The following is a 23,518-nucleotide window of genomic DNA, read 5'->3' as shown; positions in this document are numbered from 1 at the left end:
TGTGTGACTATATTGGCTTTTGTAGAGACATACCTGCAGGCTTCCCGGGATGGCATAATTTTCTTTATGTACTGCAAACCAACATCTTGAAACACACAAGCTCTAGGAATATCAGATGTAGATATTTTTAAGCCTTGCCCTATAAAACAATGTTTCTAAACTCTGGCAGCTTTAAGATGGCGAGACTTAAACTCACATAGTTTTGTAGCTAGGGAAATCTGGGAATTGAAATCCACGAATCTTAAAATACTTCTTTAAGGTATTTTTAGGACACACCTTCGCCATATCCTATTCTCCAAAGCCCCTGAAGGCAGGACAAGAAGCAATGGGTGGAAACTAATCAAGGAGAGAAGCAACCTTAGAACTAAGGAGACATTTCCTGATAGTGAGAACAAATAACCAGTTGAAATCTTTTCTCCAGAAGTTGTAAATGCTCCAACACTGAAAGTTTTTAAAAAGATATTGGATAACCATTTGTCTGAAGTGGTGTAGGGTTTCCTGCCTAAGCAGGGGGTTGGACTAGAAGACCTCTAAGGTCCCTTCCAACTCTGCTATTCTATTCTATTCTGTCCCTGCAAGATGTCCTATTAGAATGTAAGACCAGCATGTGCCTAGTATTCCTAATAGATTGACCGGGATTGCAACACACTACTATAAAATATGCAGAATTTCCAACTGTGTATGGATTTTAAGAATATATATGTATAGTGGTTAAATTCACTAATTCTAATCTCCCCCAGCATTTATAATGCACGTTTCTTCCTTTTGTTCATAAATAACAGCTATTTACTTAGCATCATGGAGTTTCCTTGACTTTGCCTCAACAGTGGCAAATATATAACATTTAGGAAGGCTAAAAACAGAATTAAGGGTCTATTAGGCAGCCTAATTTTGTGGAGGTAGCCTGTTTTTTGGAAAACTCTGCTGCAAATGAATGAAACAAGAGTTACTACAGTTACTCCTTGACTTACAACCGGTTTCAGCGACTGTTCAAAGTTAGGATGGAGCCTGAAAAAGGGACTTATAATCCACATTCAAGCACCCCAGCCCTGCAGTCACATATTGGTAAGTCCTGGACTTACGACCACAATTCAACCCAACACTTCTTATGCTTAGCAAGACACTAAGTAAGTTTTTGTCAGAGTACATTCATGAACAGGAATACAGCATGATAACAAGGTCAGCCAATGAATAAGCATAGCAACTAAGTCAGCCAATGAAGACTGTTAGGAAACTGAAACTAGAAGTAGCCTAGGCGTGGCTCTATATTAAGCTCTGAGTCTGTCTATTGAAAACGAAACTGCTTCTCTCCTCTGCTGTGTGTCCTGCTGAATTAAAGTGAAACTGATGTGTTTCTGAGCTCCTGAGTTGCTATTCTGCTCTGAACCTGTAACATGTCTGCTTCTGTTTGACTTTGCTCCATGTGGGAAAAATCTACAACTGGTATTGTAAAATTTACTTTATATGTTTATAAAGAAGTTAAATGAAGCCTCAGCCATCTGTGTTCACTTTTCTGGCGCTGAGTTTACGCTGCAATACTCTGAACAGTTTTGCCCCATTTTGTGACCTTTTCTGCTGCAGTTAAGATGAATCACTGCAGTTGTTGAGTTAGTAACACGGTTGTTGAGGGAATATGGATTCCTTATTGACTTTGCTTATCACGTGATCAAAATTTGGGCGCTTGGCAACTGGCATGTATTTACGATGATTAACAGAATCCTGGGATCACGTGATCTCCTTTTGTGACCTCCTGACAAGGGAAGTCAGCTTCACTTAACAACCGTGTTACTAACTTAAGAACTGCAGTGATTCACTTAACAACTATGGCAGGAAAGGCAAAAGAGGGCAAAAATGTACTTAATAGCTGTCTCACTCAGCAACAGAAATGTTGAGCTTGATTGTGGCCGTACATTGAGGATTACCTGTAGTAGGGATTCTTACTCTGGATTCCAAAACCCCATTGACAGTCTCTGAGCAGGTCTCTGGAGGTTTGTGAACCTAGATTAGAAAAATTATTACAACTTTATTTTTTTATTAACGTCTAACTAAAACGTAGCTTTTCATTCAATAATGCATGTAAGCATGGGTGGGATATGACAGGGTTAACTATCAGTTCGATGATTTATGAGGTTCAGTGATTTATGATGTGCTTCCCTCTGCGCTTGCATGCCTGTAAATTGTCATCAACATGTTGCGTGCAGAGAAGCAGCCTTTGAAACAGCCCTCTTTTCCTGCTTTTTTAACTGCAGCTGTGCCCAGATGGGCGGGTGGGAAAAACCTCAGCAGACATAGAACCGGTTCTATGTCTGCTGTTCTTCAGAGCTACCGGTTCTACAGAGGTGGACAGAACCAGTAGAAACCCACCCCTGCATGTAAGCAAGTAAGTAATTTGTGGTCTCTGGACTCCAAAAATCGTTAATTTCAATAAATCTCACCACCTAAAATTATTAAGATTTTAAAAAAACAAAACCCGAAACCAAAACACACTTAGTTACAATAAAATACCTTTTCCCGCTGGAAAGTGTGCAATGTATACAGTCAACAATTTGCATTTCAAAGGTTCTTTTGTACATAATATCCATATAATCCATTAATATTTTGATGACCGTATTTGAGCATAATTGGTTTCCTTTGTAATATAATCCTTTTTTTTTAAATTATTCACTGAAACATGCTTTTCTGAGAAGCTTTCAAAGAGGTTTGGCACAAAAGTTTAAGGTTCTTGAAAAATAGCCCTGTTTTATGAATTTATCCTAGAAATCATATTTGACTTGCGGGATAACATGCCTCGCATACACCGAGTCCTTGTTGAGCCAATCTTGCAGAAAAGAAGGCAAGAAAAGAAGGGATTGAGATATGCTGTTAACCATGCGCTGTTTGCTTGAAGTGTCTAATGCAGAGAAAGGTGAATTTCATCAAAGCATCGTAAGAACTACGCATCCTGGTTCTGTTTAAGCCCGTGTGATTCTATAAGCACAGTGATCCCACTACGGGTAATCCTCGACTTACAACAGTTCATTTAGCAACCTTTCAAAGTTACAACGGCACTGAAAAAGTAACCTATGTCCGTTTTTCACACTTATGACTGTTGCAGCATTCCCCATGGTCATATGATCAAAATTCAGATTCTTGGCAAGTGGTTCATATTCATGGCGATTGTACGGTCCCTGGGGTTGTGATTCGCTTTTGCGACCTTCTGACAAGGGGACAGCCAGATCCACTTTAACAACCCTGCTACTAAGTTAAACAATTGCAATGATTCAGATAATAGATAATCAGAATTGGAAGGGACCTTATAGGTCATCTAGTCCAACCCCCGCCCAAGCGGGAGACCCTACGCCATTTCTGACAAATGGCAGTCCAATCTCTTCTTGAAAGTCTCCAGTGATGGCACAACTGGATCCCACAACTTCCGAGGGCAAGCTGTTCCATGGGTTGATTGTTCTCACTGTCAGAAAGTTCCTCCTTATTTCCAGGTTGAATCTCTCTCCTTGTTCAGTTACCATCCATTATTCCTTGTCTGGCCTTCGGGTGCTTCAGGAAATAGCTTGATCCCTTCCTCTCTGTGGCAGCCCCTCAAATATTGGAAGACCGCTATCATGTCTCCCCTGGTCCTTCTCTTCCCTAGACTAGCCAAGCCCAGTTCCTGTAACTGTTCATTGTACGTTTTAGCCTCCAGTCCCTTAACCATCCTGGTTGCTCTTCTCTGTACTTTTTCTAGACTCTCAACATCTTTTTTATAGTGTGGTGACCAAAACTGGATGCAGTACTCTAGGTGTGATCTTACTAAGGCTTTATAGAGTGGTATTAGTACCTCACTTGATCTTGACTGTATCCGTCTGTTAATGCAATTTAGGATTGCATTAGCTTTTTTGGCGGCTTTCTGCACACTGCTGGCTCCTATTTAGCTGGTTGTCCACTAAGACTCCAAGATCCGTCTCACAGTTCCTGCTATTGAGCCTGGTTTCACCCAGGACTTTAGGCAAGAAAGACCAAAAGTACACATATAGACTGGGTGAAACCAGGCTCAATAGCAGTATTGATTCGCTTAACAACAGTGGCAAGAAAAGTTGTAAAATGCAGCAAAATTCACCTAATGAAGGTTTCACTTACCAACATAAATTTTGGGCTCAGTTGTGGTTGTAAGTCAAGGACTACCTGTATTTCAGTCACTCAAATTGCTGCTGGCTTAGCTTCTCAGACCTCTCAAGAGCCCAAGGATTTCGTCTTTTCTTATTTCCAGTTGGGAAAACAGCGAGTCCAGCTACGTTCTACAGTACACTACTTAAAAAAATTAAAATAAGACAACACGCCCTTGCACAAGGATTGTGGTTGTGGGTTTTTGCGTACAAATTAGCCACTTCTGATCAAATGATACAGCTTTCACGAGACTCCAGACAATTAAGGAAAGTGCTGAATTATCAGCTCGATGGTTATTCTATTTCAGAACAGGCAAAGTTGTCTAACCGTTTGAAATGTGTAGCAGGATAACATGGAAATTTTCTCGCACAGGCACGTCATAAGGATTGCAAAAGGAAATAAGTGATCTAGGGATCTGATGGGGGAGAAACGATCTTGTACTAAAGGTTCTTCCTTTTACTGCTTTTCATAAGTAAACGAACCCAGTGGAGATCTCACTCTAGCTTGAATGGTGACCAATTCCACACACCCAACTTTGTGAATCTTCCTTTTTTTTTTTTCTTATTCTTTTGCCTATCTGGGCCAGTGAAGTCATGGAGAAAAAAGCAGAAAAGCCCACGCATTACTCACAAACATCGATAACATCGTAAGAGTAATCCCAAATTAACATTAAGCCAGGGGTGGGCAATTATAGCCCCCTTTACGACCTGTGGACTTCAACTCCCAGAATTCCTGAGCTCAAGAATTCTGGGAGTAGAAGTCTACCGGTTGTAAAAGGGCCGTAATTGTCCAACTTTCTGTTAAGCAGTTATGGGTCATTTGGGCTTCATAGGCAACCAGCATGGAGGTAGAACCTAAGAGTTCAAGAGCTCAACATACAAGTCCTGCTTGCAAATAGTACCTTGCATCACCTGTTTCCATTATAAAGATATAAGAGTGTTTTTGTGTTTCAATATCTAAGGGGCAGCCACAAAGAAGAGGGGGGGTCAATCTATTCTCCATAGCATCTGAAGGCAGGACAGGAAGGGATGGAAACTAATGAAGGAGAGAAGCAACCTAGTACTAAGAGGTTTCCTGACAATAAGAACAATTAATCAATGGAACAGCTTGCCTTCAGAAGTTATGGGTGCTCCAAGCCTGGAGGTTTTTAAGAGGCTGGACAACCATTTATCTGAACTGCTATAGGGTTTCTTGCTTGAGCAGTGGGTTGGACTAGAAGACCTCCAAGGTCCCTTCCAACTTGGTTATTAAGAAGTTGCATGTGGCAGGCTACACATTTCCTCTTCCTTTATTCCTTCCTTTTTAATTGTGAGATCATGGCCTCAAACTTCACAGGGCTCCATATTTTTTTTTTTTTAAAGAACGGGAAGATTTTAAAATAATAATGGCACTTTAACGCATTCAAAATAAAACTATCTTTCAAATGTTGCGGGATTATGAATGTTTCAGATTTTGGGGGTGGGGGCTTTTAAGACGGTCTCTGGCATTCTTCTTCTTCTATAGGTTGCACAAACGGCAACATGCTGTCCATCCTCAGGACACTTAAGTCTTCTTTGGTGCAAGCATCTAATTACGTTCAGGCACTGCAACTAAGTACAGCAGGATGAAGTGAATAATTTTGATAGCCCTTTCTGCTTTCCTGCCTACCATATTTCCCCCCCAAGAACCTGATACTTACAACATCATTTTAAGCCTCATGTATTTGGTTTGTGTAGGTGTGTACCCATGCAGAGAGGCCCACATTTTGAGTGCACCTGCAGGAAAAGCATTCCCACTAAATTAGCAGGAGGGGCTACACATTCTGAGAGCCACGATATCACAATACAAATAGTCCTCCCCTTACGATCATTCCTTTAACAATCATTCAAAGTTACGATGGTGCTGAAAAAAAAAAAAAAGGACTTACACCCAGTCCTCGCACTTACGACTGTCTCAGCGTCCCCCACGGTCATATGATAAAAATTCAGACACTTGGCAATCGACATGTATTTAGGACAGTTGCAGTATGCCAAATGATTTCTGACAAGGGGTCTCAATGGAGGAAATCAAAACTGACTTAATAACCACAGCAAAAAAAAAAAAAAAAAGTCATAAAATTGGGCACAACTCACTTAATGACCACATCGCTTAGTGACAGAACTTCCAGTCCCAATTGTAGCTGTAAGCTGAACACTACCTGTAGAGGGAGAGAAAAAAAATATGTCTTGTTTACGGTACTGACCTCTCCATTATTTCAACCATTTCAAAATCAGCCCACTCTGAATTCCCCCCCCCCAAAAAAAACTTTTTTTAAAAAAAGTCCTTTATTTTTCTCAAATGCTGTTCAGGCAAAAGGAGAAAAAGAAGTTATATGTGCTTGTTTCTCTGCCCTGTTTTGTTCTAATGTTTAATAAAATTAAGCAGGTTTTGTGAAAAGTTCCGAATATTTGCATACCTTGTGTTGGAATGTTAGATTAATTGGGCATCCCAATATCCCAGTTCAGATTAAACTCTCCATTCCAAAGGAGCTCTTTCCATACGGCTGCCACAAAATTATTAGGATTTGAACTCGATTCAAAAATGATTTTACTTTTTAAAAACACAGAAGCAAAAATGACTTTTCACTGCCCAGTAAACAGACTTGTGACGAATGTGCCTCTGAGCCCCTCTTGTTTTTATCATAAAATGAAACAGAATTTCTCAGTCTGTGAATATTTAAGATCACCATATCAATGCACCATCAATGGGTAAGGTATACATACAAGGTATACAGTGTACTTTCAATGTGTAAGGGGTACATTTAGGAGCCCAAAGTGCTCCTATTTCTCCCTCATGTTCCTGAATTAATAAGGAAGAGCTAATAAGGAAATATTGCTTCAAATAAGCTTGCATTTTAGAGTACAGCCATTGAAAAACAGGAAGCACATCTGTTCCTCAAACTATTTCTAAGTTTCCATTGTAGGCAAAAACCCAAACCATGGTTTAAAACTGCAGTGGCTTCCTTTCCATAAAACGTTTTCAGCCCGAAGCCCAAATGAAATCACGGTAAGAGCACGTCCAATGTCTGAACCTGGTCAGTTTGCCTATCTATTCCAGCACTTTCTCGACCTTGGCAGATTTGAGATGTGTGGACTTCAACTCCCAGAATTCCCCAGCCAGCCATGACCGAGGTTGAGAAACACGGATCTAATCGAATACTTTCTGTCTTGCGAGAAAATCTGAGGTCTAAGGGGAAAACTTTTCCCCCAGTACTTCAATATCATCTGGGTTAGCCCCTTATGTTCTACAAGCAAGGGAAATGCACTCTCATTCAGCTTGGGCCACTCCCTTGCTGGAACCTGAAAAAACATTGTGGCTTGCTTTAAGAGTTACATAAATCAATCCAGAAAGAATTGCTTTGCTTTTAAATCTGCGTGGAAATGTAAAAAGGCAAAGCAGGAAGAGCTGTGCTAGTAGAAGGCTTGAAACTTCTCTCAAATCACTTCCAAAGTGTCCACAGTCTTGAAGCAAGGTCAAATAGAACACTAGGCATCTGTAAGTTATTATGCTTTTTCCAAAAATGTGGTTGAAAATTAACGTTAACAGCTTCAGAGAGCTTCAAAGCAACTGAAAATCGCAAAGATGGCAATGTGAGATCTTCGCCTCCTCACTTTGAGAGTCCAGACACTTTACATCCTTGACCTTTATCAGCATTTTGCCTCGGTCAAACACACAAACACGCCAGCTTTGCTCGCTGTTTTTGTCCCAGTGAATATCTGGATTGGAATAAATAAAGCCAATTTCCATCTCCAAATGATCTGGAGTTTTAAAACCCCAAGACAGGGATCATATCCTAGGGCTGGGCAACTTTCTGTCCCACAAACAGGAAGGCCTGTTGGCTTGCACTCATCTATGGGCAAGCTGCTTAACATTTCAGGTGGTCCTTCTTCTAGCCCAGTTTCAAAGCAAAGCATCATTTTGGTTACCTGTCCTTATGCAGCTGGTAACTTCAATCAATCAGAATAGAGCTGAAGGGCCCGTGGAGGTATTTTAGTCCAGGGGTCTCCAACCTTTGCTGGCTAAGGAATTCTGGGAGTTGAAGTCCACAAGTCTTCAAGTTGCCAAGGTTGGAGACCCCTGTTCTAGTCCAACACCCCCCCCCCATTCAAACAGGAGACCTTATCCAATTTGAGACAAGTGGCTGTCCAGTCTCTTCTTAAAAACCTCCAGTGATGAAGCACCCACAACTTCTGGTGGCAAGCTGTTCCACTGGTTGATTGTCCTCACTGTTTGGAAGTTTCTCCTTAATTCCAGGTTGCTTCTCTCTTTGATTAGTGTCCAGCCGTTGTTTCTTGTCTTGCTTCCTGGTGCTTTGGAAAATAAGCTGACTCCTTCTTCTCAAATACTGGAATACTGCTATCCTGTCACCCCAGTCCTTCTTTTCTCTAGACTAGCCATACCCAGTTCCTGCAACCGTTCTTCGTATGATTTAGTCGAAATCATCCTAGTTGCTCTTCTCTGCACTTCCCCTCCCCCCCTCCAAAAAAATAAGAGAATCTGCAGAATCTATTTTCAGTTTTTAAATATGAGGGGAGGGATAGGACTATTCTTACTTAAAATCCAGACGGCCGCATTAAAACCATGGATGCAGGACAGCAGGGAATTGGAGTGAGCCTATCACAGTGAGAGGGTTGAAAATGCAAGCAGGGCCACAAAGGAAATTCTCTTTATCAAATGGGGCACTACCATGTCCAGCCAAGGAAACGAAGAGAAGTGCAGAGCAGTAAATCTATAAGAGAGAGAGTAACTGCTTGACTTTTAAGTTGGGTGTTAAAAAAGAGTGGGAGGTTCTCTTTCATCAGGTAAGGGACAAAAACTATTTTTATTTACCATTGCTGACCCGTAAATTATTCATCATGCAAATTGAATAAATAACACAAATCATATGATACAAATCAAAATAATAATAATAATAATAATAATAATAATAATAATAAGAGGGAGGAGGAGGAGAAATTGCAGTTTCTTGCAATAACATCAGCAGAACTACAAAAAACTGCACTACTCAAAACATCGTATATTTTAAGAAGATACTTGGCAGATATCTAGGATGTTGGCAACTACCCGTATCAACCATCAGCACCAGTCAATGATATTCATGATACATTTTTAAATGTTCATTTGACTGAGTTTCATGTTTAATGAATAAAAGAGATAATAATAATAATCAGCTGAGCAGTGTATATCAAACACAGGGAAGGGAGTTTGAGTTCTCTTTCATGGATTTTTTAAAAATACATTGCTTCATTTTTAGATTGTATTCCAGGCAGTCCTCGACTTGCTGACCGTTCAAAATTACACCGGCACTGAAAAATGTGACTTCTGACCGTTGTTCACAGTTACCACCTTTGCAGCATCCCCTTTGCAGGTCATGTGATCAAAATTCAGGTGCCTGGCACCTGGTTCCTAAGTACAACCGTCACTACCTGTAATGAACATCTTCTAGCACCCTAAAAACGTTACAGGACAAGTTCTCTGCCCCATGATTTTTGTTCCAGGGAATGGCGCCCCACAAAACCTTGTGACATACTATATTTGAAGAGGCTGCAAACTCCTGTTTTCCTCCGCGACAGATGAACCTGGATACTTTTTTCTGGCCTTCCCACTGAAGGATCAGGAACACGAACTCAAAAGGGAGGCTTGGTGCAAATTTAGCTTGTTAGGGCTATTTTTTTTCATTAACATTAGGCCTTGTTCCCCAGACAAGCCTTGATGGAAAGAACAAGAAAGGAAAAGGAGAACTAACTTGAGAGAACAGGAGGTTTCTGAAAAGGCTGGGGAGCACAGGTCATGGGCGGGGGGGGGGGGGGACTCAATAGCCCCCCCCTCCCTCCAAGGTCTGCACCAGCCAGGGAAGAAGACTGGGGAGGGGGCCAAGGGAGAGAAAGTCTTCTGCAAGTGATCAATTCACACATCCGGCAGGAAGGGGGGGGGAGCAGCAGGGGGCAGTGGAAAAGGACAGAAAAGGGGGGAAACCTGTGGGGCAGGGGAGAGCCTTTTGCAAATGAACAGCTCAGAACTTTGCTAAAGGTGACTGTCTCTTCTGAAGTGGAGGAAGAAAAAAAAACGAGGAGGAAAGAACAAGGAAAAAGAAGGGGGGGAATGAGACAGAACAAAAAGGAAGACAAAAGAAATCCCGCTCTCCAGACTGGCCCACCACAGTACAGGACATGTTCAATGGAGCTTGGCTTCTAGTAGAAAAGCAGACCCCCCCATTCTTGGACCCGTTAGTTAAAGAAACGCCTCTCGTCCTTTACAAAATTCAGCTTATGCAGGGAGGCCTCGCTTTTTCCTAGGTTGGAACTAGCAAAGGAAAAAAACCATGGGGCCTTCTTAGTGGTGGGGCCTGCTCTCTGGCGATGCGCGTCTCTTTCAAATACAGGGAGTCCTTGAACTTTAACATATTGAGCAGATTAACAGAGTTGGAAGGGACCTTGTAGGTCATCTAGTCCAACCCCCTGCCCAAGCAGGAGACTCTACACCATTTCTGACAAATAATCCAATCTCTTGTTGAAAGTCTCAAGTGGTGAAGCTCCTACACAACTTCCGAAGGCAAGCTTACAACACTTTGCTTAGGGACCGTTACAACGGCACTCAAAAAAGTGACTTACGACCATTTTTCACACTTACGACCACTGCGGTATCCCTCAAGGCCACATGATCAACATTCTAAAGTCAGCTTGGCAACGGATTCATATTTATGATGGTTGCAGTATGCCAGGGACGTGTAATCCACCTTTTGCAACCTTCCTGACATGCAAAGTCAATCGGAGAAGCCGGATTCACTTAATAGCCATGTTACTAACTTAACAACTGCAGTGATTCACTTAGCAACCGGGGCAAGAAAAAGTGGTAAAATGGGGCAAAACTCACTTAACCCATGTTTCGCTTAGCGGCAACGGAAATTATGGGCTCAAGGGTGGTCTTAAGTCGAGGAATACCTGTACAAGCAAGCTCTTTTTCTCTCGACTTTCCCTTCTGGAATCGGCTCTATTTTTTATTTTTTTTAGGAAATGCCTGGAGAGCAAGGTGGCTTATGAGGTAACAGCTATTGCTTAAGTTCTGCTCTCAGATTTGAAGCTGGCTTGTAGCTTTGACTTAATACTAGCAGTAACAGCGTCAGCTACTATTAACAGTAATTGCTATAGTTCTTTTTGTTGCAATCCTTATATGAATCCTAGAAAAGCTTGCGAATAAATAATCTAAACTCTGGGACTATGAGGGAGAATAGTAATAAAGATGATAGATAATAGATAGATGGAGGTGATAGCTAATACACACACATTCACACATACATCACACACACACATACGTACACAGAGAGGGAGAAGGGGGAGGGGTGATTGATAGGTGATAGAGACAGAGATGATAGATAGATGTTGCAATTCTTATATGAATCCTAGAAAAACTTGTGAATTAATAATCAGAATTCTAGGGATATGAGGGAGAATAGTAATAAAGATGGATGGATGGATGGATTGATAGAAAGACAGAGGGATGGATGGATTGATAGATGGATAATCGATAGATATGCAGATACAAGGGATCACCTTTGCCTCTTGGAGCAGTTCCCACATTAGCAATTTCTCTGAAATAATAAAGGAAGGATATATAACAACTGCTAGCAATGAATGACAAGGCATTTTCCCCTCTGGATTTATTTATTTTATTTGTACCTTGCCTTCAAGACAGCAAGCATAACCAATACATACCTTCCTCCTCCTATTTTCTTCACAACCACAACCCCATGAAATGGGTTGAGCAGAGACAGGACTGGCTGAAAGTCTCTCTCTCTCACACACACACACTCACACACACACCACTGGCTTTCATGGCTAAGACAGGATTTGAACTCACAGACATCTTTGCTTTCTAGCCCGGTGCCTTAATCACTACAGCAAATGGGGCTTTGGTTAATACCAACTAATTGAGCTAATCTGTAAGGTACCTAAATTGCACACATAACTTTCTCCTGCTAAGCTGCTGTCTGTTGTGTTACAAAGAAGGGAGATTCTGTTTTTCCTAATGGAACAGCAGCAAGAACTTTTTGTTTCCACCCCTGGGAAAAAATAACAGAACGAAACAAAATAAATAAAAATAAAGCTAGAGCATTTAAGCCTTCTTGTTAGGATTATTTCAGGAGGACGGTGTCTTTCCACCTGTGTCTTTGTTGGGAGAACAAAAGTACATCACAGCTTTTTTTCCCCCTCTGCTGTTAAAATCACACCTGCGAAGAATCCTTTCACTTTTTCATTTACCCGGAAAATACTGTAGAAAGAGGCATTTGGCCTCTCTACAGATAGTCCTCAACTTACGACCAGAATTGAGCCCAAAATTTCCACGGCTAAGCAAGACAGTTGTTAAGTGAATTTTGCCTTATGTTACAATCTTTCTTGCCACCGTTAAGTGAACCACTGCAATACTTACATCCGTAACATGGTTGTTAAGGGAATCCGCCTTCCCCATTTTGACTTTTCTTGTCAGAAGGTCGCAAAAGCAGATCCCATGACACTGCAACCATATAAATATGAGTCAGTTGCCAAGCATCTGAATTTTGATCAGGTAACCATGGGGATGCTGCAACAGTCGTAAGTGTGAAAAACGGTCATGTCAACTTTTTTTCAGTGCTGTTTTAACTTTGAATGGTCGCTAAATTAATTTATGGTAAGTCGAGGACCACCTTGATTTATACAATATTTGCAAGAACTGAACTAAGTTAGGACTGGCTTTCCTTCCAGTTAAAAAGTCCCATAGCCCAACTTTTAAGGGGTAAATATTTTAAAGTTCATATCTCATCTCTCTTTTTCCTTCCCTACTTTTTCTCTCCCTTCTTTGAGGGCTTAACTGACAACCCTTTTAAATCAAAGCAGCTACTGCTTATTGTCAGTGGGTAGTTTTACATGACATCCCAACATTTGTTAGAGTAAAAATAGGTACACTAAAAAAAAAAAAAAAATACATGTGCTTTATATTTGGGAGAAGAGGCAGGGACTAGAAATGGCTTCTGGTGAGGCCCAAAGCTGGACCAACAGGCAAAAGAAACTTTGCTCTGCTGGTTTCTCTTGCATTTAAAAACAAACAAGATTTAGCTCTGGAATAATTGCCTCTGTATTATGCCTAGCTGGTCCCCAAGCAATCTTATTTAGCCAATTTCGAAGGCCATGACAGAAAAGCAAACTGGTCAAAAGTAAACCCAGAAGCATAATCTGACACCTCCACTCCCTCCTACGCCTTTAAAAAAATAAGTCTGAATTCCATTGTTATCTGCAGTAAGTCTAGTCAGTAAGAAAATAGGAAGCGGCTGAAAAGTATATTTCTAGTTTTTATAAATTCACCGTCCTCGTTCCAAGGCAGTAGTTGATTTGGGACTTTTAGCCTTTAAAAAGAAAAAAAAAAAAGATGATGGAAAAAAAACTTGAACTTTTCTTGCTTTTCGTGCTTTTAAGACACAAAAGAATCGGAAAGGGATTGTGTGTGTGTGTGTGCGCGCGCCGTATCTTCACTTTAATGGCTCAAGAGAACTGGAAGCCGAGATGCAGGGGGGGCTAAGATCCAGAGTTAGGCAACATGGATAGCTTACTGACGTTACAGGAACGGAAGAAGAGATCCTGTATGGAAGAAGAGATCCTGCATTCGTGGGATCCACTAAGTAAAAATGGAATAGAAGAGTTTTAGCAAAGTTGATGAATGGGAGCTGAAAGAGGAGTGAGGGGAGTGAGGGCTGGGCCTGGAAGGGTTAAGGGGGAGCCGAAGCCTGTGTTAGGCCTTGTTGCCATGGCGGCAGACTGTCTCACTGGCACTCCCTGACCCCTGAAGGGGGATCTTGGAGGGGGGGGGGAAAGGCTGAGACACAGACACTCCAGGCGGAGTTGGGGCAAAGCCCCTGGAGAATCAGTCTAGCACCTGATACTACAACAGTAAAAGCAAAGCCATAACCCCTCCCCAGCCCCCACCCCACACCTCTCTCTCCCTCCCCTCCCGTGTGTGTGTCTATGTGTCTATGTATAGGTATAAAAAGAGTGTGCATGTGTTGCATGCATGATAGCTGGCTGGCAAACACCCGCATGCAGCCAGGAGAGGCTTCAGAGCTGGGTGGAAGCTCATACAGTGATTTTGCAGGGTTATATATGCATGCTACCGGCTGATGCAGACAAAGGCTAACAGGGAATGCATACATGGCTGGTTGACGGGTGCACAGCCACAGATGAATGACAAGGAATTACAGGTTAAAAAAAATAATTCCATGTGCAAAATGCAGGGGGAAGTGGCTGGTGGGCTGTAATGCTTCTAACACAGCCCCAGGCTGCAAAAGCACGGCCCCACACAGAGGTGATCCTGGATCTTGAACTCCCACACCTCTGGGGCAAATGGTACCTACATTCCCATGTTCAATGGTAGATGAAAGGCAGGGCCAGTAAAAGAGCTAAAAATTTGGCCACTCAAATAACTGAGCCTAGATCAGGATAGGGGATAGCCATGTAGCAAGGAATCTCAAACACCTCCCGTATCTATTGCAAATGCAAGACAGAAATTCTGGACTTTCCTCCCTTGTCAAATGTAGATCTTCCACACATTAAAACCCACCTGGTTAATTCCTCCCCACACCAGTCTTTGGCTTGCCTTTTTTAATCAAGCCATGTTAGACATTTTCTTACACTCAAACTGGACAAGAGGACCATGGGACTGTTGTTCTGATTTCCACTCTTTTAAATTCGGTAAGGCCGCCTGGAATCCACTGAGTTTCAGGTGATTGATAAAATTGCATTAAGAAACAAATCAAATGTCACAAAGGCAAAAATAAAGGCCCACCCTACCACTTTGCTTCTTGACACTCACTGTGCAATAAATTGTGCATGGGAAGTTCACACTATTTATTGTGCTTATGTCACCCTTGTAGCACTCTCACAGCATTCTCCCAGTCCACACACTATGCTAAGCCATGTTTGGTTTAGTCATGGTTTGCAGAATACGCCACGATTCACCTGAGTTTGCAAAACATGCTGAACCCTAAGTCCTGGTTTTCAAACCATTACTATGCTCAATGAAAGCCAAACCAAACATATTATGGCTTGAGGTATCTGCAAGCAAACAACCAAGCTCAGAGAGCATAAAAGGACTCCCATGCTTGAATCCTGAACTACATATATTCTGTATTGGTATGGTACAATATGGCTTGGTGCAGATAAACCTGGTGCTTTCCCAGGTCTTAACTAGAGAGGCTGTGACCAGAAACTTTTTTTTTTTATAAATGTGGATTCTGACTTTCAAAATCTTCCCACACAATCTCCCTAACCTGGGTAGGAGGATGCTATCTCAAAGGAAGTATTCTTAGAAAACCCATATGCAACAATGATTTTGCTCTCGGCTTCACAAGAATCTGGACTTTGACTAGAATGCTCTATAGCAGGGGCATCCAACCTTTGCAACTTTGAGATCTACAGACTTCAATTCCCAGAATTCCCCAGCCAGCCAAGGAGAATGCTAGGAATTGAAGTCCACAGGTCTTAAAGTTGCCAAGGCTGGAGGCCCCGGCTCTACTAATATTTTAAACAAGTTAATGGAATCTTCTATGTTCAAAATCCTGTGGCTTTTTAACTAGGCTGGTTATTTAAGTACTATTTAACTAGGCTGACCTGGTTTATGGGAAATAAGGCCCCAGTACCAATGTCCAATTCTTCTGCAAATTATTCAGACAATAAGGCTCTTTTTCTCTCCAGAAAGTAATATCATGTCACTACTCAGTTTTGACGACAACATTAGTTAGCTGGTTGCCAGTGGAGAAAACAAAGTTATGATGGGAACTTCGTTCAAATTTTTGGAAAACTGAGCAAAAAGCCTCTTGATCAGAAAAGCCATATTGTTGTTGTTTTTAAGGCAAAAGTACTTTATGGATGGCCCCACACCGCAGCTTGCCAAACCATTGTTTGCGGAATAAATCACAATTAGCCAAATGCACACATCTTGCTATGTCGCAAACTGTGGATTATAAGCCACAATGGCTTATGTATGTGGAGCAGACAGAGTGAAAAGCAAACAACCCCTTCTGGCATAGCATGAGGTATGAAACCGGGCACTGTGTCTGAGCTAAGCTCAAGCAAGGGAATCCTTTCTCCACAGGTATTAACCAGCCCCTTTAATAATAACCAGATGGGATGGCTTGAAACAGAGCTTGCAGCTTTCCTGGTGTGTATATTTAGCCAGTGTAAGGAAGCTCATCCACTTCAACAGGTAATGACACTAACATGAGCAGGTACTGGTGATGCAGTAATCGTAATGCTGGAACTCCATGCCTGTAGCAAGACATCTGATGTCTACAGAACCAGCAGTCTGTTTCCTCTGCTTCCCCATGACCAAACCATCATATGCCATCCTTTCTCAGCATTGTTTTCCATAGGTGTTGGAGGCCACATTCCGTGCCAAGATGGCTGAAAGTTGGGAATGCTGTGCAGGAGCCCAGCACATCTAGAGAACAAAGATGGGGAAAGATGGCATCTGCGAAAGAAAGCACCCCAATAGTCCTGTTTCAAGAGAACTTCCCTGCCATCTGGTTCCACGCTTAGCGCCGTTAGCGCCGGTATTGCCCCAAACAGAGGAGGAAAATCTGGAAGTCTTATTTGGTGCACCTAATCATATGAATATATACCCCAGACTATGCTTTGCTAATTACAGTATTTTCCCTTGCTCCACATTATCTCCTCTTCAGTTGTTCAGACAACCATAAAACCCTGATTTCCAATTAGAAACACTTTGGCATCCCTACAACGTCAGGAACAGAGACAGCTACCATTCCAATTTAAGGTCCTTTTTATTTTGCATGAAAGCTTTTGGGGGTGGGGGGGTGGAAAGCTGGTGCTTGGGACTAAACTGGGAAGAGAAAAGGAGCAACCAGGCATCCTTCAGGGAGCCTTCTCTTCACAGAGGTTTTATAATATAAAACCCAACAATTAAACTGTTCCCCTCTGTTCCTGCCCTGCAACTCCCAGATGGTAGAAGGAATAAAAAAAAAGGAAGAGAAGCTTTGGCAGCCTTTGCAAACATGAGGCCTAATATTAAAAAAATGTTTATTTGTAAGAAGAGATAGATCTTTTGGCCTTCTCTTTCAGGGCCATTTCTTCCAATACTTGTCCTGATATTTATTGTTAAGAGAAGGATATTGTTTTTTCCCCCTAAGCTACGATCTGCAAATCACCAACTATTGGGAGGAAGAGAGAAGGAAAACCCACGACAGTGCTGTAGTAGTTCTTGTGCATATTCTCCCCCCCCCCCCCACTTCTGTCTTTCTATCAGTTGTGAACCCAGGCCAGGGAGGATTTAAAACTAGGAGCACATACACTCTCTCTTCATGGTGTGCTAACACTAGGGACGTGAAGAAGCATCCCGAAGGGTGTGCAAGCAAGGAAGATGGAGGGGGTCATGCTGCAGACCTCATCTGGCTATGTCCAGCATGAGCTGGCAGAAACGGAGTACATAAAACCTGGTGGAAAATGGTGCAGTGGTAAAATGGATGAGTACAGGCGGATGAGAAAGCAAATACCCGAGGACAGATTGTAGGCTCGGGGATGGATAAAAACAGACGGACAGTAGGAAGGTTGAAGGCTAAAGAATGAATAAGGATTACTGGGAGGACGGGGGGGGGGTTGCTAGTTAGAAGATGCTGAAAGAGATCAGTTCTTATAAGGGAGGTGCGTGAATGGGGGAGACACAGAAGGCGGTTTCTCGGTTGCGATGGGTGTGAATGGGGAGACAAAGGTGGAGACGAGGAGATGGTTGAACTGAAGCAACTGATGGACATGCTTTACAGTAATGTCTGCGTTTCAGCCCAGATGGAGAAATGGGAGGCAAGCGTGCCCATTTATTGTACACCGGCCATGATGTTTGGACATGGGACAGATTTCAACAGAGAGGCACAGACAAAATCTACGTCTTCGCTGTGGGAACTCCAGCTTCAGCTCATGGCTGTGAGATAAGGCAACCCTTCCCGCCACATTCCTTAAATCTCCTTTCTTTCGCCAGGTCTCCAACTAATCTTCCTAATATGAGGTAGAATAGATGAGAAAACTCCATTTCTGCAACCGTCACCCACATGTCACCGGGGGGCGGCGGGGGGCTAGAAACGACTGGCATGGTAGCTTCACAGATCCAGAAGGCATCGGCGGTGGCTGTGCTTTGCAACACAAAGAGAAACGTGAAACAACCCTTGGCACCTTCCACTGAATGAGAGCTTTGTCCCATCTTCTGTAAGCACAGAGATGGACAGGGATCAATCACTTCTGGGAAACTTAAAAAGAAAAGGTAGGGAGACTGAGAGATAGTGAAAGGATGACGAAGAAGAAGAGGAGGAGGAGGAGGAGAACAGCCAAGGTGATAAGACTGGCGCAATATTTCTCTTCCTTCCCATCTCCTCCCCCTACTTCCCACCCTCAGGTTCCTACTTGGTTGCAATTTCTCCTTACTCGTTTCACCCATGAACATACAACCCGTTGCAGAGCTGGTCAGGAGGTCAAATTCTGGGTCTATGAGGAGCACGAAAGTACGGGTGGAGGCAGTGCTGAGACTGTCAAAGACTGCAAGCTTGTATTTCTCTAGGTCGGGGGGTCGGGGGGGGGGATTCGACTCTACGTGCATGCTTTGCAAAACCTCCAGCAAACAACCTCTTGGCCATACAGGTATGAGGGTCCCAAAACACATCTTCTCCAAAGCCTGACATAAAAGCATGCCCTGCGTACACAGCGCATCTCTCTCTCTCTCTTTTAACTCAATTACAATTTCCCGTGCCCAAGATCTGGCCTCAAAGCATTAAGTAACAAGAAAGCTTATACAAACATACCCATCAAATTATATATATGGGCAGCGATAAATGAGCGCTTGGGTTTCCATAAGTAATGCATACATGCAGGCTCGTACCACGCACACATCAATACATCCACTGTTAAACCCGACAGGAGAACATGCTACCTTTACAGGGGGGAGGCAGTTACTGTATTTAATCCAAACTAATCCCCATTCACCACCTGCATTAAAGACGAAAGATGCCAGAGATCTTTTCTTTTTTTTTTTGAACTTTCAGCAAACGAGTATGCCTATTCTTCTATAAAGGGCTGGATAGATGGCACAGTCATCATCACCTAGGATGGGGAGGATAATCTTTTGGGAATCAGACATTGCTGTGAACTCCTTCTTGGGTGGGGCAAGGCTAGAATTATTATTATTTTATAACACTGCCTTTTCTTAACTGCATACCAATGATTTTTAAAGCTTAGGCTAGGACCATTCTGTACCTTTCCTCCACCTGCCTACTCCTCCTCGCCTGGTATCTCCAAAAAGAGAAAAGGGGATGAAGGCAACGTAGTCCGAGCTTTCAGCTTTTCCGACCTAAAAGGAGCTGATAGAAGGAAGATATAAGGTTTAAGGGGCCAGTCTGCATTTCTGTGAACAAACTATGGAAGCCAGCACAAAGAGGGTGACATTCACACGAGCGATGGGGTCAGAAAGAGGAGCACTGATAGAACTCTGTGAGAATGCCAAGAAGCACCTGTCTGGTGCACACAGAGATAGGAAACGCTGTAATTTAGGAACGCCAACTGGGTCCTGAAGGAACGTGGTTAAGAGACATGATCATTTGTTCCTACTGGGTAAGATATCCTCATGATGCGGGCGATGTTCTTCTCAAAAGTGACGGTGCAAGTCAGATTTCCCCGAGGGCGGGGAGCCCAAAGACGATGTCCCTTGCTCGCTGGATGATGCCCCACCCTGGAACATTTGAGCAGAGGCTGTCTGTGCAAATTCACGCATGCGCAGAGCAGGAGCTGGCACCTCTGATGAAGAACATATGCCTCTGTAGCCTTGGACTGCAGATGTGTTTATGAACACGGGTTCACTTTCCGGAGGGTGCATGCCATGCCATGCCATATTGTGTGCGCATGCATGTGCCCATGTAATACGCTGCCTCTCTTATGGGGAAGGGAAGGAAGGAAAAAATAAAAAAAAGGAGAGGCCGTTTGGGAACAGCCAGGCTTCTGGGCAGGAGAAGAGCAAGGGCTCCGTGTCGTTACATAAAGGGAGACGAGCAAAGGAGGGCGAGACAGCGTCTCGCAGGGCTCCCCTCCCCGTTTATAGCCCCTAGACCTTGCTCTGCTCCTAGACAAACTGATTTATGCCGAGGCGAAACTCTGCCAATGAATGGAGGCTACGCCGAGAGAGACCCCTGACCTCGCCCGTGACCTCTGACCCTGTCTGGCTTCACAGACAGGCTGCAGCTGGGTCTCTCCCCCTTGACCCTTTCATTCCAGACCTGCCCTGCCCCACCAAGGAGCCCCGCCAGACATTAACCCTCTGAGTGCTGCATTCTCTCTCCCTCTCTCTCTCCTTCTTAGTTGCTCTTGGGGAAAAAAGAAAAAAAAACCCAGCGGAGGCCATCAAGGCTTGGGAATCCTTAACCTGAGCTTAAGCTGCACCCAGGCGGAGGGGTGGCTGCATTTTTTTTTTTTTTTTGCATTTTGTGTTCAGCAGCAAATCTACCCCCCCCCCCACCCCACCCCCACAGATGCATTTTGAACCCTGGGCCACCTGATTTCAGCAGCCCTATGCTTTATCCTAATGTCAGCTGCGCCTGCCTTCTCTGCCTTGTGAGATTATTCAGCCTGCCAAGTTCCAGTCAACACACACTGAAAAACCGTACAACTCCCCCCATTTGAACCCCAAGCAATCTCTGCTATTTCTCTATCTCTTTTTTTTTTCCCCTGGACTCCTCCTCCTCCTCCTCTCCTGTCGCACTCAACCTCAGCTCCTCCTAAATCTCAGCCCTTACTCGGCTCCACGCAAAAGATCAACATCCCCAGCCTGCCACCCCCACCCCACACCCTCCCGGACCCCCTCCCCTCCTCCTCCTATTCTAAGAAAGCCAGGTTAGGGGCAACAAGTAGCAGCGAAATGTACAGTCATTGGAGATGGGGAGGAGGAGGGGGGAGGACGGAGCTCCTCTGCCCCCTTCCCCCATTCCTGCCTGCAACTGCAGAGAGGTGCATCTTGGGATGAATAAATTACACGGGCAATGGAATGGCAAGCACAATTCAGGGACAGGGAGAGAAGACAAGCAAAAATACGGAGGTGGGGGGAGAGGTTTGAGAGAGAGAGAGAAAGAATCACCCCTGCCTGCATTAATCTCCCTCCTCCCTTTTTTTTTTTTTAAAAAAGGCCAGCATCCCAATGGTCTGTCACTCAGGAGGTCAAAGGCATAATCAGATAATAACCTGTAATTGCTCGAATTCCTTTGCAACCGTCATTTATTAAAAAATCTTTTTAAGGTCCCAATTCCGAAACCTTCTTCCTCTCCAGCCCCTCGATAACCCACCCACCCCTTTCCACCTCCTAAAAAGGAAGGGGCACCTATTTTCTCCTCTCTTTCTCTACACCCCCCACCCCCCCCTCAATTTCCATCTCTTTCTTCCCACTGCAGTCCGGGAAGCACCTATTTCGGATTCTTGGCTTATTTCCTTGGTGGTGGGCAAGGGCAGGAGGGGGGGGGCAGTTTTCTTTGGGAATCTCACATTTTGGTTTCATGCGGGGCAGCCAGCTTATGGCTGAAAACAGGCAGGGGGGCTTTAGGGGGTTGGAGGAAAGGCTTCAGAGCCTTAGGCACAGCTTTTGGGGAACTTCCTCAAAGGAAAATCCAAGCAGAAGCCCCCCTCCCCATATTTGCTCCAGACTGGGGGGTGGGGGTGGGGGAGAGAGAAAGAGAGAGATGATTCTTTTTAAAAATAATAATAATAATAATAACAACGAACCTGGGTGCCCTCTTAGCCTTTATAGACAGCCTCAACTTCCTTCCTTCCCATTATCTGCACTGCCGCCAGCCACCCCACCCTGCTCACCTACCTGATCCGCTGGGAGGAGGGACTGCAGTGGTCCATCCTACCCCCCCCCACACACACACACACACACACCATGTAGAGCTCCCACAAAGTGTGCATTGTGGCGGGAAGATGAGGAGGGGGGAGGAGAGAGATGCAAAAGAACAAAGAATGTGTGTCTTTAAGGTGCAGGGGGCCAGGAGTGGGGGAACAGGGGGCTGCCTTGTAATTCTGGAAACGTAGGAGAGACCCTCCCGGGGGAGGGGGGAGGAGGGGGCTTCCCATTCTCTCTTCAAACTTGACCTCTGATCTGCTTCTCTTTCGTTCTCTCTCTCTCTCTCTCTCTCTCCTTCTCTCTCTCTTTTCCAGCCCTGCCATCATTCCGGACTTTTTTTTTTTTTTTTGCACAGGAAAATACAGAGTGCAAGAGGGCTGAGTGGAAAGGGGCCCCCGCAGGGGAAACGGGGAGGGGGAAGAAGAAGAAGAAGAGGGGGCGCTCTGGCCAGCCAGGAGCTGTTGCTGCACCTGCAGGGAGGGGAAAGTTGCCACTCTCTCTGTTCTCTTTGCATCTAGGTATTAGCCCTCGCCCACCCACCCACCCACCCCAAATTCAGAGAGGAGATTCCCTTCGGGTCCAAGGAATGAAGGGCAAAGGGTGGGCGAAAGAGGGGCTGGGGGCGGCTCAGAGAAAGCAGCCGCGTCTGCAATGCACTTGCCCCGGGGTTGCAAGAGGAGTGGGGTGGGGGGCTGAGGGAGAGAAAGCAGCCGCGTCTGCAACAGAAGGGCCAGGGGAGGGGGGAAGTTGGGGTTGAGGGGGGAGGAGGAGAAGCAGCCCAAGAAGGCGATCTCAGATTCTTTCTCTCCCCCCCCCACCTCGCCCCCCCACCCCATTCAAGAAACCAGAAAGGAGGAATCCCCCCCAATTGGGGGGTGGGAGGATTTGACGGTGGTGGGGATGACAGAAGCCGGGGAGGGAGAATTGGGGGGCTGCCCTAGGCCCCTGGGGTGGGGGGGTGGGGGTAGGGTGGGTGGGGGTGGGGGTCCGAGACGCGGATCTTCCTCGTGGGAAGGGGCCGGAGGGTGTCTACCGGTGGGACGACCCTTGCTCTAACTGAGCCCCGCGGGCAGAAGGAGGTTAGCCAGCCCGGGAAGGAAGGCAGGAGGCTGCTGCGGGGGTGGGGGCGGACGGGTCCCCCCCACGACCCCGGGGGAAGGAGAAGAAGAAGGGGCGGCGCAGGGCTCCGGCCCCCAACCTCTGGATGGCGACCCTCGCCGCGCACTCACCTGCAGGGTGCCCGAGCCGCCGCCACCGCCGCCTCCTCCTCCTCCTCCTCTTCCACCGCCGCCTCCTCTTCTGCGTCTCCACCGGCAACCAGAGCAAGTCTCCGGGGCCCGCCAGCGCTGCATGCTGGGACGGCCTCTTTGGGGGTGCTGGTGATGTCATTGGTTGGAGAATTGGTTGGGAGGGGGGAGAGAGAGGGGGGGAGGCAGCGGGCGGGATATGAGATTCC

The 23,518-nt window shown here is 44.7% G+C and overlaps 1 long non-coding RNA gene across 1 annotated transcript; it reads right to left on the bottom strand.

Moving 5' to 3' along the window:
• Positions 1 to 559: 559 nt before the first annotated feature.
• LOC113423271 (uncharacterized) lies at positions 560 to 23,476 on the bottom strand. Its single transcript, XR_003372359.2, has 3 exons — positions 23,292 to 23,476; positions 6,252 to 6,316; positions 560 to 1,998 (listed from the first exon to the last, which is right to left on the bottom strand). It is a non-coding gene; the product is annotated as an uncharacterized LOC113423271 (long non-coding RNA).
• Positions 23,477 to 23,518: the final 42 nt, after the last annotated feature.

The sequence above is a fragment of the Notechis scutatus genome, chromosome 8 (genome assembly GCF_049901735.1).
Source record: "Notechis scutatus isolate UNSWTSFEM ecotype Mainland chromosome 8, rNotScu1.2, whole genome shotgun sequence".
In the NCBI taxonomy this organism is placed as follows: domain Eukaryota; kingdom Metazoa; phylum Chordata; class Lepidosauria; order Squamata; family Elapidae; genus Notechis; species Notechis scutatus.
Note: the sequence above shows the minus strand (reverse complement) of the source record. Positions and strands in the feature narration are given on the sequence as shown.